This window comes from Erinaceus europaeus, chromosome 3 (genome assembly GCF_950295315.1).
Source record: "Erinaceus europaeus chromosome 3, mEriEur2.1, whole genome shotgun sequence".
Classification (NCBI taxonomy): Eukaryota; Metazoa; Chordata; class Mammalia; order Eulipotyphla; family Erinaceidae; genus Erinaceus; species Erinaceus europaeus.
Window position 1 is genome coordinate 13,598,308 of NC_080164.1, and position 15,542 is coordinate 13,613,849.

The following is a 15,542-nucleotide window of genomic DNA, read 5'->3' on the forward strand; positions in this document are numbered from 1 at the left end:
GACATTGAGGTGGAGATTGAACAATGTTCTGTATAAGTATACTTGTGTTTTTATGTCCTTATATATTGGAGGAGTGTGATAAGAGAAATAATGTGAAGTTTGTGGTCTGTGATGTTCTCCCTAAAGGTAGAGGCAATCAAAAGGAGAGAGGGAGAATCTCTTCTCTCTCTCTCTCTCTCTCTCTCTCTCCCTCTCAACCCCTTCCTTTCTGCCTTGCTGTCTCCACCAAATGAAATTAATCATGTCACTGTTTAGATGCGTAGTCAATTTTACTGGAAATGGGTATAACACATGTATTTGTACATTATCTGATAAATTTGAGTCTCCAGTTTCTGTCTATTATAAGTAAGGCAACTATCTAATCCCACTTTATGGTTCCTGTTTATTAACCAATTTAGCCTGCTGTGTTTTTTACTGCATTTCAACCACCAGGTTGCAGATGCTGTTATGATTCTATCCAGACTTCCCTGGGCAGACGACCTCACCAATATGTCCTGGAACCCCACTTCCCCAGAGCCCTGGCCCACTAGGGAAAGATAGAAACAGGCTTGGTTGGGGGGGAGGGTCGAAGGGTAGGAGGGAGAGGTAGGGATCTACCTACCAATGTCCATGTCCAGTAGAGAAGTCATCACAGAAGCCAGACCTTCCACATTCTGCACTCAATAAAGAATTTTGGTCCATACTCCCAGAAAGATAAGTGATAGGGATGTAAGCCAAAGGGCACTGTACCCCTATTCTACCAGAACCCGAAGTGTTTGTCACCAGGAATTTTGTTTTTATTCCACCACAGAAAGGAAAGCCAATCTGGGAAACACCAGACAAAGTAGGTGCTGATTCTCTTATCTGAGAGAGAAAAGGGGAAAAGGAGAGACACCCAAAAGTAGTAATAAGTGTAAGAGTAACTTCGAAAGGAAATGAAGTCAAAACTGTTGGACAAATAGGAAAAAAATGTAAACCTAGATAGACATAGATACATAGAGATAGTTAGAGAACTAGTCCATATGGCTGACCATGGGAGAACTACTGCAGTTTCCAGTAGAGGGAATGGGGACACAGAGCTCTAGTGATGGAAAGTGCATGGAATTATACCCCCTCTTATCTTACAATTTTGTGAGTCAATACTAAATCAATAATAAAAAATAAAAAATTTTTAAACATGGAAAACAATAAGACAGAAAGATACACCCTAAGATCCCTAATCTCATCTGCTCTGTTTCTACTTTTTGGTTTCTGTTCATTAACCATTTTGTCTCACTTTCTTTTTTTCTTTTTCTAATTTTAATTTCTATTTACAAAAAGGCAATACTGACAAAAAAAAACATAGGATAAGGGAGGCACAACTCCACACAATTCCCACCACCAGAACTTCATATCCCATCCTCTCCCCGATAGCTTTCCTATTCTTTATCTCTCTGGGAGTACAGACCCAGGATAATTATGGGATGCAGAAGGTGGAAGGTCTGGCTTCTGTAATTGCTTCCCCACTGAACATGGGTGTTGACAGGTCGATCCATACTCCTAGCCTGTCTCTCTTTCCCTAGTGGGGTGGAGCTTTGGGGAAGCAGGACTTCAGAACACATTGGTGGGGTTGTCTGCCCAGGGAAGTCTGTTTGGCATCATGTTAGCATCTGGAACCAGGTGGCTGAAAAAAGATTAAAAATATAGAGCCAAACAAATTGTTGACTAATCATGAACCTAAAGGCTGAGAATGTGAGCTCAGATCTACAGGGATGTAGAGGTCACATAGGCTGCTAAGCAGAATATGGGCCCCAGATCAGATCAAATTGATGGGGTTTACAGTCAACAATATTAATACACCTTTCCCATGTTTGGGAGTTACTCTCTTCCCTGATCCAGCTTCCTGGTCCTTTTTCCAGCCATGACATCATCTCCCCAGACAATAACTTGGATCCAACTGCATATCAGATGTCAGGGTCAGGAAAAAAAAAACTAGTACAGTCATGGGCCCTTTGGAATATAACTAATATAGGCCTACTAACTGTCTACAAAATGGAGACCCCCCCAACTCTTCATCTGAACTATTCCAGCCTTTAGGTTCATTTATCTCACTTTCTATCTTGTCACCTTCTAGCCACCAAGTTGCAGACCCTACCACGATTCTACCCTGACTTCTCTGGACAGACAACTTCACCAATGTGCCCTGGAACTTCACCTCTCCAGAGCTCTACCTCGATAGGGAAAGATAGAAACAGGCTGGGGTATGGATCCACCTGCCAACACCCATATCCAGTGGAGAAGTGATTACAAAAGCCAGAACTCGCACCTTCTGTACCCCCAAAATAATTTTGATCCATACTCCCAGTAGGGGAGAAGTAATAGGAGGAAGAGGATAAGAGGGCTCTGCAATCCAACTCCATCAGGACCCAGAGAGAGGAGAGGGAAAAGAGAGATTTGGATTTAGTTAATAGAGTTATGTGTACCGTGTAAAGGAAGAAAAGACAGGACCTTGAAAGGGGAGGGAAGTTATATAGAAATACAGATAGTTATAGGAATAAGAGTTGACCCATATCTATAACCTTAGGAAAACTGCTGTAGCTTACAAAGAGAGGGACTGGGGAGTCAGAACTCTGGTGGTGGGAATGGTATGGAATTATACCCCTCTTGACAAGTAATTTTGTAAATCAATATTAAATCACTAATTTTTTTAAAAAAAACAGAATGAAGAAAAGCTAAAAAAAAATACAAAAATAAGTCAGTTGTATGCATTCTTGTATGTTGGCACGCCTCTTAAATGACCACCTCATAGTGGATTAGTTGAGTTATATCATTACTGTCTTTATCATTTTCAAAGTGGTCTTATCACTTCCCTACAGAGCACCAGAACTGGTTCTATAGAAAGTGTGCAGAATATGGGCTGAGTGGTGGCACCTCTGGTTGAGAGCATATGTAACAATGCCCAAGGAGTACCTGGTCCCCACCTGTAGGGGGAAAGTTTTGTGAATGGTGAAGCAGTGTTGCAAGTCAGTCTCTCTCCCTCTCCCTCTCCCTCTCCCTCTCCCTCTCCCTCTCCCTCTCCCTCTCCCTCTCCCTCTCCCTCTCCCTCTCCCTCTCCCTCTCCCCCCCTTCCCTCTTGATTTATGTCTGTCTCCATCCAATAAATAAAGATAATAATAAACTTTTTTTAAAGTAAGAAAGTATGCAGATTTAGTATCATTTTCCCAGTGACTATTTCTAGGATTTACCATTGAGACCATTTGGAGTTAGATATTATTTGTAGAAATTTCTTTTATCTACCAATTTGACTTATTTTATGAACATAAAAGCTTTCATGTTATCTATTTCCTTTAGAATAAATTTTGGTGTCTGATGAGGAATTTGTTCATTTTATCCAAATGTTCATTTTATCCAAATCCTTGTTTTTTAATCTATTGAAATGATTTCTACTCTGCTCTTATTTTTACTGTTTCCTTTTCCCAACTATGCTTAGTTGGGGTTTTGTACCTTCTTTTTTTTCCAATTCTCTAAGATGGGAGCTTAGATTAAAGAAGAGCAGAAGTTGTTCATTAACAGAAGAAGAATAGTTATTTTCAGTGTTGAGATTCACATTAACTTTGTTGCGATGAATCACCTTTATTGCTGTAGTATGGAAGCGGTCACAATGAATTAGTGTTTCTGTGTTAATTTTACAAAAACAGGAAGCAGATTCAAAATTGCTTACCTGCCATAATTAGACAATTTTCCAATTCCATCATAGATTTGTGGACTTTCATCATCTCTAACGTACTACTATCAAGTTCACCATACTATATTTGGTTTCATACTACACATTTTGAAATATTTTAATTCAGTTTTATACTTATATTATTCAGCTCAAAATACTTGGTAATTTATTTCCCTTTTGACTCAAGGGATAATTTTAAGTATATTATTTGGTTTCTAAATAGTTGAGATTTTTCCAAATGCCTTGCTGTGACTGATTTCTAAAGTCAATGCATTCTGGGCACAGAATATGTTTGGCATGGTATGAATTATTTTAAATATGCTGAAACTTGTTGAATGGCACAGAATATAAACTTGGCGATATTTGTTTTTATGACCCATAAAATAGGTATATATACACTTTTTCTACTCTTATTAAATGGGTTTATACAAATGTCAATTAAGTGAAGCTTATTGATAATGTTACTAATTTTATCTAAATAATTTCAGATTTTATTTCTTCTTTCCTTCCTTCATTCTTTCCTTTTGCTATCAGAATTATTGCTACGGGTGGGGGACCAGGCAGGGCCTACACAACTCCACCATTCTCCATGGCAATATTTTTTACTTTTTCTTTCTTAGGCTGAGAGAGAGGGACACATACCCTGGGAAGCTTCCACCTTTCAGGTGGAGACTAGGGGCTTGAACCCAGATCCTCGTGCATAGTTATGTGTGTGCTCTACCAGGTGCCCTACTACAGACCCCTATGTCTGCATTTTCCATTTGTACTGGGTGTGGAAATATGAGACTATAGAAGAATTATTTTTCTTTTCCATTTTATCAGTTGTGCTTCATGTATTTTGAAACCATTTTTAGGTGCATAACAATCTTTACTGCTACATCCTGTAAGTGTAATGACCACTTTTCCAGCAGGAAATGACCCTCTTTATCCCTGATTCTATTTTTTGCTTATTCTTTTATTTAGTCATACTATATAAAATAGCTTTTTTAAAACTGCTTCAGATAGCATGGACTATCTTTTTTGTTTATTTATTTATTTATTTTTAAAAGGAGACATTAACAAAACCATAGGATAAGAGGAGTAAAACTCCACACAGTTTCCACCACCAGATCTCCATATCCCATCCTTTCCCCTGATAGCTTTCCTATTCTTTATCCCTCTGGGTGTATGGACCCAAGGTCATTGTGGGATGCAGAAGGTGGAAGGTCTGGCTTCTGTAATTGCTTGCTCACTGAACATGGGCGTTGACTAGTCAGTCCATACTCCCAGTCTGCCTCTCTCTTTCCCTAGTAAGGTGGGTCTCTGGGGAAGCAGAGCTCCAGGACTCATTGGTGGGGTTGTCTGTCCAGGAAAGTCTGGTCGGCATCATGCTAGCATCTGGAACCTGGTGACTGAAAAAAAAAGAGTTAACATACAAAGCCAAACAAACTGTTGAACAGTCATGGACCTAGAGGCTGGAATAGTGCAGATGAAGTGTTGTGGGGGTCCTCCAATTTGTAGATATCTAGGAGGCATATTTTAGTTATATTCCAAAAGGCCTGTAGCTATACTAGGTTTTGTTTTGTTTTGTTTTGTTTCCCTGAGCCTGAAATCTGATATGCAGGTGGATCCAAGTTATTGTCTGGGGAGGTGATGTCATGGCTGGAAAAGGGACAGAAAGCTGGATCAGGGAAGAGAGTAGCTCCCTAATATGGGAAAGGATATAAATATTGTTGACTGTAAACCCCATCGATTTGATGTGGTCTGGGGCCCATATTCAGCTTAGGAGCCTATGTGACCTCTGCATCCCTGTAGATCTGAGCTCACATTCTGTGGTCATGAGTAGGAATGTTCCAAGCTGCTCCAATATAGACCCATCTTCCTCAGGTGGAACACAGAGTATGTTGTCCATCCTCCTTTCAGAAATATCAATGTATTGTTGCTAGGCATACAATTCTAAGCTATCTACATGTTATATTTTCTTTCAAGGTTTTGTCACCTGCCATTTGTATTGCATTTCCTAATGAAATATTGGTTATTATTTTTTCTTCTGAATATTATGTGGCACTTTCCTCTAACCACTTTCACAATAGTTTTTCACAATCACTGGTTTTAAGTACTTTGATATTTCTTATATGATTTGGTAGAATTTCATTCATGTTTCTAGTGCATGAGGTTTGTTGAACTTGTTGAAACTATAGCCTTAATCTTTTTTTTTTTTTTTTGTCAAGTACAGATAAAATTAGCCATTATTTCTTTAACTTTTTTTTTACTTCCTCCTTTCTGGGACTCCAATTACATGCATTATGTGTTTATTGATTTTGAAAATTAACATCACATTTTCCTTCATTTCATTGATACACTGGTTCTACTCTTTGTTTTTTTTTTTCCATGTTGGATAGCTTTATCTTCAGGTTTAGTAACCTTCTGTTTTAACAAATCATATTTGCTGTCAATCTCACCCAGTATCTTTTCCCTTTCAAAAACCCTGTTTTTGCAACACTGCAAAAGAAACGTGGACCTTTTAATATTTGCTTGGTCTCAAATTACAGAAATTAGAAAACTTTCCCTTTAAGAGCCAGAGAGTAAATTGTTTGGGCTTTGGAGATCATAAATGTGTTCAGCAACACTTAAAGTACTTTTTAGAGTAGTTAATAATGTAAACAAAAAGAAGGGTGGTGGCTGTAAGCCATTTGCAGAGCTCAAGCAACACAACCAGCCTCCAGGCTGAATCTGGCCTGCAGGTTATTCCTGGAAAACACTTGTTCTTCCTGAAACACATGAAGTGTATTTGCAGTGATTTCCCTTGACTACTACCCCTGTCCCATACGTTGTCTCTGAGTCTCTTTATATTGCTTGAATCCCTCAAGATGGTTGTATTTTCCTGGGACTTCACATATCTGAAACTTGTGTTAGATTATAGAAATGAAAAATATTTTTATTCATGATTTTTTACAGTTCTTTAAGTGTTCTTCAGTACTGCACTGGGACCCAGCTAAAATGTGGAAGGGACATTGATTCCTTTAAGACTTCACTTTCAGTTTTCTTTGTGTTTCTATGAATCATTGGGTCTTCACCACTCCAAAGAAACTTTTTTTAAAAAAAAGTAAAAAATGGCAAACAGAAAGAGGGAGAAGCTTTACAGCACCAAAGCTTCCCTCCCCTAGAGCCATTAGGACAGGATATTCAAGCCTGGATTGTACATTTGCAAAGCAAGCAGCTTCTCAGGTAAACTATCTCACTGGTAAAGCATTCTTTTGAAAATGCTTTTGAGCAGAATGCTTTTGAGCAGGATTGGGTAGCCTTTAATGTGGGGTTAATTCTGACTTACTACTGAGGCTATAACTGAATACTTTATAAGTTGAATACTTTTCCTGATGCCCTGTACCATTACTGCTCTGCGTGGTGGGAATACAGTCTGTGTATGATGCCGAAGCTGGCTGAAAGCCTCAGTTAACAAGGATGGGAGATCAAGTCTAGCACTGTCATTTCAAGACACCTCCTTCCCCTCCAAGATTGTGTGTACTTCAATGCTGGCATTTTGGGTGCAGCTCTTCCTGGAAGATGGAACCTGTTCTGAATAGTTGACAAAGATTTGACAAAGATACTCACTTTTTTTCTTCTTTATTGGAGAATTATTGTTTTACATTCGACAGTAACTACAATACTTTGTACATACATAATATTTTCCAGTTTTCCATATAACAACACAACACCCACTAGGTCCTCTGTCATCATTTTTTGGACCTGTATTCTCCCACCACCCCACCACCACCCCCAGAGATTTTTACTTTGGTGCAACACGCCAATTCCAGTTCAGGTTCCACTAGTGTTTTCTCTTCTGATCTTGTTTTTCAACTGTTCCCTGAGAGTGAGATCATCCTATATTCATCCTTCTGTTCCTGACGTATTTCACATAACATGAATTTTTCAATGTCCATCCAAGATCAGCTGAAAATGGTGAAGTGACAGTTTTTAATAGCTGAGTAGTATTCCATTGTGTATATAGACCACAACTAACTAAGTTACTCATCTGTGGTTGGACACCTGAGTTGCTTCCAGGTTTTGGCTATTACAAATTGTGCTGCCAAGAACATATGTGTACACATCTTTTTGGATGTGTGTGTTGGGTTCCTTGGGATATATCCACAGGAGAGGAATTGCAGGATCATAGTGTGGGTCCATTTCTAGCCTTCTGAGAGTTCTCCAGACTGTTCTCCACAGAGGCTGGACCAACTTACATTCCCACCAGCAGTAAAGGAAGGTTTATTTGACCCCATAACCTCTCCAGCATTTGCTGCTGTTACCTTTTATGATATATGACATTCTCACAGGAGTGAAGTGGGATCTCATTTTGTCTTTATTTGGCCCTATAATACAATTTGAAACCTGGGAGTGTGATGCCTCCAGTTCTATTCTTTCTTCTCAAGATTGTTTTGGTAATTCCATGTCATTTCTTGTTCCAGATAAACATTTGTAGCATTTGTTCTATTCTCCTAAAAAAATGTGGTTGGGATATTGATAGGGATAGCACTAAATTTGTGTATGGCTCTGGGTAGTATATTCATTTTGATGATGTTAATTCTTCCAACCCATGAACATGGAATGTCTTTCTACTTCTCTGTGTCTTTTTCTCTTTCCTTGAATAGTGACTCATAATTTTCAGTATACAAGTCTTTCACTTCTTTTTCTTTATTTTTTTTTATTTAAGAAAGGATTAATTAACAAAACCATAGGGTGGGAGGGGTACAACTCCACACAATTCCCACCACCCAATCTCCATAACCCACCCCCTCCCCTGATAGCTTTCCCATTCTCTGTCCCTCTGGGAGCATGGACCCAGGGTCATTGTGGGTTGCAGAAGGTGGAAGGTCTGGCTTCTGTAATTGCTTCCCCACTGAACATGGGCATTGACTGGTCGGTCCATACTCCCAGTCTGCCTCTCTCTTTCCCTAGTAGGGTGTGTCTCTGGGGAAGCTGAGCTCCAGGACACATTGGTGGGGTCTTCAATCCAGGGAAGCCTGGCCAGCATCCTGGTGGCATCTGGAACCTGGTGATTGAAAAGAGAGTTAACATACGAAGTCAAACAAATTGTTGAGCAATCATGGACCCAAAGCTTGGAATAGTGGAGAGGAAGTGTTAGGGAGGTACTCACTGCAAACTCTAGTGTACTTCTGCTTTCAGGTATATATTTTACAGTAGTTTATGGATACGTGTGAACATAAGCTCTCTCTCACAGAAACTGGTGTATATCTAGGTTTTGGGACTTTGTTAGAAAGTGAACCACCTGAGGTGAAATTAGAGTGTACTATAAAAGAAAAGGTCTCACCAGAGTAATGAAGCTGAAGGGTTGTCATTCCACACGTGAAGTCTCTGGACACAGTCTGAGGTGAAGCATGTTGAGGTGGCAATCGTTGCATTGGTTAGGTTGTGATCAGCGGATGCAATATTATTTGGTATGGATTGGGAGAGGCATACGGGAAAGTGGGCCCTATCCAAGGGTTCCAGGACTGGGGGAAGTAGGGCCTCTATAGTGGAGATGTGAGGTTCCTGCTGTCTTAGGGTTCAAAAAGACAATCGATAGTTAATGTTATCATCACATTATTTGGTAATTGGGTTAACGTTGAAAAGTCCTTTTGTTATGGTTTGCTGTACAGTATCCAGTATCTTGTATATAGCTGTGCTATTGGATGCTTCTAATCTACTTGGTCTAGGCTTATGAGAGAGTCCGCATATCAAATACACAGCCTATATATTAAAAAGATTCACTTTGTGTTTTGAAAAACTTTGAGACATACAATTGATTTTCCCCCTCTCATATTAATTAGCTACTGATTTATATGTCTACATTTTGATAGGAGTGTACATAAACACCATTCCCACCACCAAAAGACTGTAACCCATCCCTCCCACCTACTCCCACCCCCCACTGGCCCAGGAAGCTACATGTCTACCCCTCACCACAGGGTTTTTACTTTGGTGCCCTACTTACAATTTGATCAGGTCCTGATTTTAGTTTCCCTTTCAGATCTTCTTAGTCAACTTCTGTTGATGAGTGGGATCATCCCATATTCATCTTTATCTTTCTGACTTAGCTCACTTAACATAATTCCTTCTAGCTCTGTCCAAGATGGGTCAGAGAAGGTGGGTTCATTGTTCTTGATAGCTGCATAGTATTCCATTGTGTATATATACCACAGCTTTCTCAGCCACTCATCTGTTGTTGGGCACCTGGATTGTTTCCACATTTTAGCTATTATGAATTGTGCTGCTATGAACATAGGAGTACACACCTCTTTTTGGTTGGGTGTTATGGAGTCCTTGGGGTATAACCCCAGGAGAGGAATTACTGGATCATATGGAAGGTCCATGTCTAGCCTTCTGAGAGTTTTCCAGATTGCTCTCCACAGAGGCTGTACCAATTTACATTCCCACCAGCAATGTAAAAGGGTTCCTCTGTCCCCACAACCTCTCCAGCATTTGTTGCTGCTGTCCTTTTCGATGTATGCCATTCTTACAGGAGTGAGGTGGTATCTTAGTGTTGTCTTAATTTGCATTTCTCTGACAATCAGTGACCTAGAGCAGTTTTTCATATGTTTGTTAGCCATTTGGATCTCCTCTGTAGTGAATATTTTTTTCATATCCTCTGCCCATTTTTGGATGGGGTCATTTGCTTTTTTGGTGCTGAGTTTGCTGAGCTCTTTATATATTTTGGTGATTAGTTTCTTGTCTGATGTTTGGGATATGAAGATCTCCCATTCTGTGAGGGGTCTCTCTGTTTGTTTAATAGTTTCTTTGGATGTGCAGAAGCTTTTCAATTTGATGTAGTCCCATTGGTTTGTTTCTGCTTTAGTCTTCCTTGCAATTGGGTTTGATTCATCAAAGATGTCCTTGAGGTGTAGGTGGGAAACTGTTTTACCAATGTTTTCCTCTAAGTATTTGATTGTTTCTGGTCTGACATCTAGGTCTTTGATCCATCTGAAGTTGATTTTTGTTTCTGAGATAAAGTGTTCAATTTCATTCTTCTGCATGTTACAACCCAGTTTTCCCAGCACCATTTATGGAAGAGAGCCTCCTTTTTCCATTTAATCCTTTGGGCCCCCTTATCAAAGATTAGATGCCCATAGGTGTTGGGATTTACTTCTGGGCTTTCAATTCTGTTCCTCTGGTCTGTATGCCTATTTTTGTTCCAGTACCATGCTGTTTTGATGATGATGGATTTATAATATAGTTTGAGGTCTGGGAGTGTGATGCCTCCATTTATGTTTCTTTTCCTCAAGATGGTTTTGGCAATTCTAGGTGCAGGTTCCAGATAAATGATTGTAGTGTTTGCTCTATTCTCTTAAAGAAGCTTGGTGGAACTTTGATGGGTATTGCATTAAATTTGTATATGGCTCTGGGGAGAATATTCATTTTGATGATATTTATTCTTCCAATCCATGAGAATGGGATATCTTTCAATTTCTTGGTATCAGTTTCTATTTCCTTGAATAGCAATTCATAGTTTTCAGCATACAAGTCTTTCACTTCTTTGGTCAACTTTATTCCTAGGTATTTGATTGATTTTGCTGAAAAAGTAAATGGGAGTGATTTCTGGATGTCTTCTTCTTCAGATTTAGTGTTTGCATAAAGAAATGCCACTGATTTTTGTACATTGATTTTGTAGCCTGATACCTTGCCATATTGCCTAATAACTTCCAGTAATTTTCTGCTGGATTCTTTAGGTCTTTCTATGTATACTATCATATCATCTGCAAATAGTGAGAGCATGACTTCTTCCCTTCCAATCTGTATTCCTTTGATTTCTTTCTCTTGCCTGATTGCTATGGCAAGAACTTCCAATACTATGTTGAAGAGTAAAGGTGAAAGTGGACAGCCCTGTCTAGTCCCCAATCTGAGGGGGAATGCTTTCAGCTTCTGTCCATTGAGTATGATGTTGGCTGTAGGTTTGCTATATATAGACTCCACTATCTTGAGGAATTTCCCATCTATTCCCATTTTTTGTAGAGTTTTGAGCATGAATGGGTGTTGGATCTTGTCAAAGGCTTTCTCTGCATCTATTGAGATAATCATGTGGTTTTTGGCTTTGCTTTTATTGATGTGGTGAATGACATTGATTGACTTATGGATGTTGAACCAGCCTTGCATTCCTGGGATGAATCCCACTTGGTCGTGATAAACAATCATTTTGATATGTTGCTGTATCCGATTGGCCAAGATCTTGTTTAATATTTTGGCATCTATGTTCATCAGAGATATTGGTCTGTAGTTTTCCTTTTTTGTTCTGTCCCTATCAGCTTTTGGTATCACGGTGATGTTGGCTTCATAGAAGGTGGAAGGGAGTATTCCTGTTTCGTCAATCTTATGGAATAGCTTAAGAAGTATGGGTATTAACTGTTTCCTGAAAGTTTTGTAGAATTCGTCTGTGAAGCCATCTGGTCCAGGACTTTTGTTGTTGGGGAGATTCTTAACAACGGTTTCAGTTTCTTTGTCTGTGATTGGTGCATTTAGATTTTGTAGTTCTTCTTGGTTCAGTTTTGGAAGGGCATATGTTTCTAGGAATTGTTTCATTTCTTCCAGATTCTCTAGCTTGGTGGCATACAGTTCTTTATAGAACTTTCACAGGATTCTCTGGATTTCTGTGGTGTCAGTTGTGATATCTCCTCCATCGTTTACAATTCTATTAATTTGAGTCTTCTCTCTTTTTTGTTTGGTGGGTCTGGCTAGGGGTTTGTCAATTTTGTTTAATCTTTCAAAGAACCAACATTTGGCTTCATTGATCTTTTGTATAGTTCTTTTATTTTTGATGCGGTTTATTTCTGCTGTAACTTTAGTGATTTCTGTCCTTCGGGTTGCTTTAGGGTTCCTTTGTTACTCTTCCTCTAAGTCCTTGAGGTGTGCAGTAAGGTCATTCATTTGAGCTTCTTCTTGGTGTTTAATATGTGACTGTATGGCTATAAGTTTCCCTCTCAGTACTGCTTTAGCTGTGTCCCAAATATTTTGATAGGTTGTATCTTCATTTTCATTTGTTTCCAGGAACATTTGAATTTCCTGCTTGAGTGAGTCTCTGACCCAGTGGTTCTTAAGGAGTATGTTGTTTAGTTTCCAAATTCTGTGACTTTTAATAATTTTCTGTTTGTTGTTAAATGTTAGTTTTACTCCACTGTGGTCTGAGAAGATACTTGGGATGATTTCAATGCTCTTGAATTTATTGATGCTGTCTTTGTGGCCTAACATGTGGTCTATCCTTGAGCATGTGTTATGTGGATTTGAAAAGAAGGTGTATTCCAGTTTTTTGGGGTGGAGGAGTTGAAAATGTCCAAGAGGTCTAGTCTGTCAATCTCTTCATTCAGTTCTCTTGTATCTTTATTGGTTCTCTGCTTTGTTTATCTGTGTAAGTGTGAGAGTGGGGTACTGAAGTCTCCCACTATTATTGTATTACTATTGATGTATTTTTGAAATTCTTTCAGTAGGTGCTTAATGTATTTAGATGGTCCCTCATTGGGTGCATAGATGTTAATAATTGTTAAGTCTTCTTGGCTGATTGATCCTCTAATCATTATGTAATGTCCTTGCCTATCTTTTATTACTTTATTTAATTTAAAATCTATCGTGTCTGAGATGAGAATGGCTGTTCCTGCCCTTTTTTGTGGTCTGTTAGCCTGTATGATAGTTTTCCATCCTTTCACTTTAAGTCTGTGTTTATCTTGTTGTGACAGATGGGATTCTTGCAAGCAGCATATGGTTGGGTTATGTTTTCTGATCCATCCCCCCACCCTGTGCCTTTTGATGGGTGAGTTTAAGCCATTGACATTTATTGATATTATGGATTTAATGTATTGTAGTGCCATTGTTCAAAAAAAGATTGTTTGCTCTGATATATTGCAAGTATTATAGTGATGTTCTTGTTTATTAGAGGTCTTTTAGAACCTCTTTCAGGGCCGGCTTGGTGATGGTTGCCACCTTTAACTGTTGTTTGTCTAAGAAGGTTTTGATCCCTCCATCTAGTTTGAATGAAAGTCTAGCAGGATATATTATACTTGGTTGAAACCCCTTTTCATTCAGGGCTTGATAGATATCTTGCCATTCCCTTCTGGCTTTTAGAGTTTGAGTGGAGAAGTCTGCAGATAATCTTATGGGTTTTCCCTTGTATGTGACTTTTTGTTTCTCTCTTGCAGCCTTTAGGATCCTTTCTTTATCCTTACTTCTTCTCATTGTGACTATGATGTGTCTTGGTGTCTTCAGGTCTGGGTTGATTCTGTTTGGTACTCTCTGGGCCTCTTGAATCTTGATGTCCTTTCTGTTATTCAGGTCTGGGAAGTTTTCTTCTATTATTTCCTCTAGAATGTTTGCTTCCCCTTCCTCTCTTTCTTCCTCTGGCAGGCCAATTATACGAATGTTACTTCTTTTGAGATCATCCCATATGTCACTGTTGTTGTTTCCAATGTCTCTCAATCTCTTTTTAAGCTCTTTCACCTCTTTCTTCATTTTCTCTAACTCATCCTCTGTCTGACTAATTCTGTTTTCTGCTTCTGTTAGTCTGCTTTCCCTTGCCACAGCTTCTTTCTTCATTACAGCTATTTCAGCTTTCAGTTCTCTAATTGCCTCAAGATAATCAGTATTTTCCTTGGGGGTCGCAACTGTTGTTTCCCTAATACTACTTTTCTTATCTATGGTTACTTCTGGCTGATTTGTAGTTTCTTCTGGGCTCTTGTCTTCATTCATTGGAGTAGCAGTTTTATTTGTTTTTGATCTACCCATTTTTTGATTCATGTGTTTCTTTTTTATGCTCTGTTGTTCCTCTGCTGTTGTGTCTTGAGTACAAGCAACACTGTACTAAATACCTTTATGACAATTGCACTCACCAACCTCCGGAATTACAGTAGCAACTGAAGCAAGTATTGAAGTGTTTAATCGTTACCAGTTAGCCAAACAATTTCTCCAGTCCGTGAAACAATAGTAACCAAATCCCAGTGAAGAAAGAGAAAAGAAAGAAAGGATAGCAAGAATAGACAGTTATGCAAATCTACTATCCACTGTATATTCTGGGGGTAACTAGAGGGGAAAGGGAACTAGAGCAGAGATACACACATAGAGAGTCCACTCTGAGTCCGATTTCTTCCCCAAAATAATTCAAAAATTCAGAAAGGCAAAGAAGAAGCAAGAAGTGTATGACAAGATTAAAAAAAAAAAAAAGAGAGAGAGAGAGAGACAAGAGAGAGAAAAGGGAAAAGATAAGAAAAAGAGCTGTAATTAAAGAGCAGTGAAAGGAAATTCCCAAATGTGTATCAGTGAATTCAAAGAAGCACACTGTTTGGTGGTGTGCGGGCTGGGGCTGTGACTTTGGAAGCTGTAGGATTAAGGAAGAAAGGATGACAAGAATGAGAAAAAGAAAAAGAAAAAAAAGAAAGAGAGAAAGAGAGAAAAAAGATAAGAAAAAGAACAGTCATAAAAGGGCAGTGAAAGGAAAGGGTTTTTTTAATGTATTTATTTTTAATTATTTAATTAGCTATGCGGGGTGAGGTGGGGGGGCTTGGCTACTTAGAAAAAAGGCCAGAGGTTTCAGAAGGGTATAGACTTAGAATTAATGATACTCCCTGGTGGGACAGGAATTTGGTCAAGAAAAGGAGCTCCTAGCAGGGACCTGCTAGGAGCTGGTCCCCAGGGACTGGTTATGTTGGGGGGGGGGCGGGGAAGGAGGTATGCTTGAAAATTAAAAGGAAGAAAAAAAATTTTCCCCTTTTTTCCCTACTCTAATTCTTAACCCAAATTAAGTTATAGTCACCTCCTTGGTGTCACCACTAGGACCCCTTATTGGCTGGCCTGCTAAAGGCAGAAAATCCTACCGTTTCCAGGAGATGTGGTCAGAGCTCAGCCACTA

At 39.1% G+C, this 15,542-nt stretch overlaps 1 long non-coding RNA gene across 1 annotated transcript in view; it reads right to left on the reverse strand.

Annotated features, from left to right (window-relative positions):
• Positions 1-4,454: 4,454 nt before the first annotated feature.
• The window catches only part of LOC132537635 (uncharacterized), a 66,665-nt gene continuing 55,577 nt past the window's right edge, over positions 4,455-15,542 (reverse strand). Inside the window, exon 4 of the long non-coding RNA XR_009549097.1 lies at positions 4,455-5,073. This is a non-coding gene — a long non-coding RNA (uncharacterized LOC132537635). The remainder of the gene's footprint in view (positions 5,074-15,542) is intronic.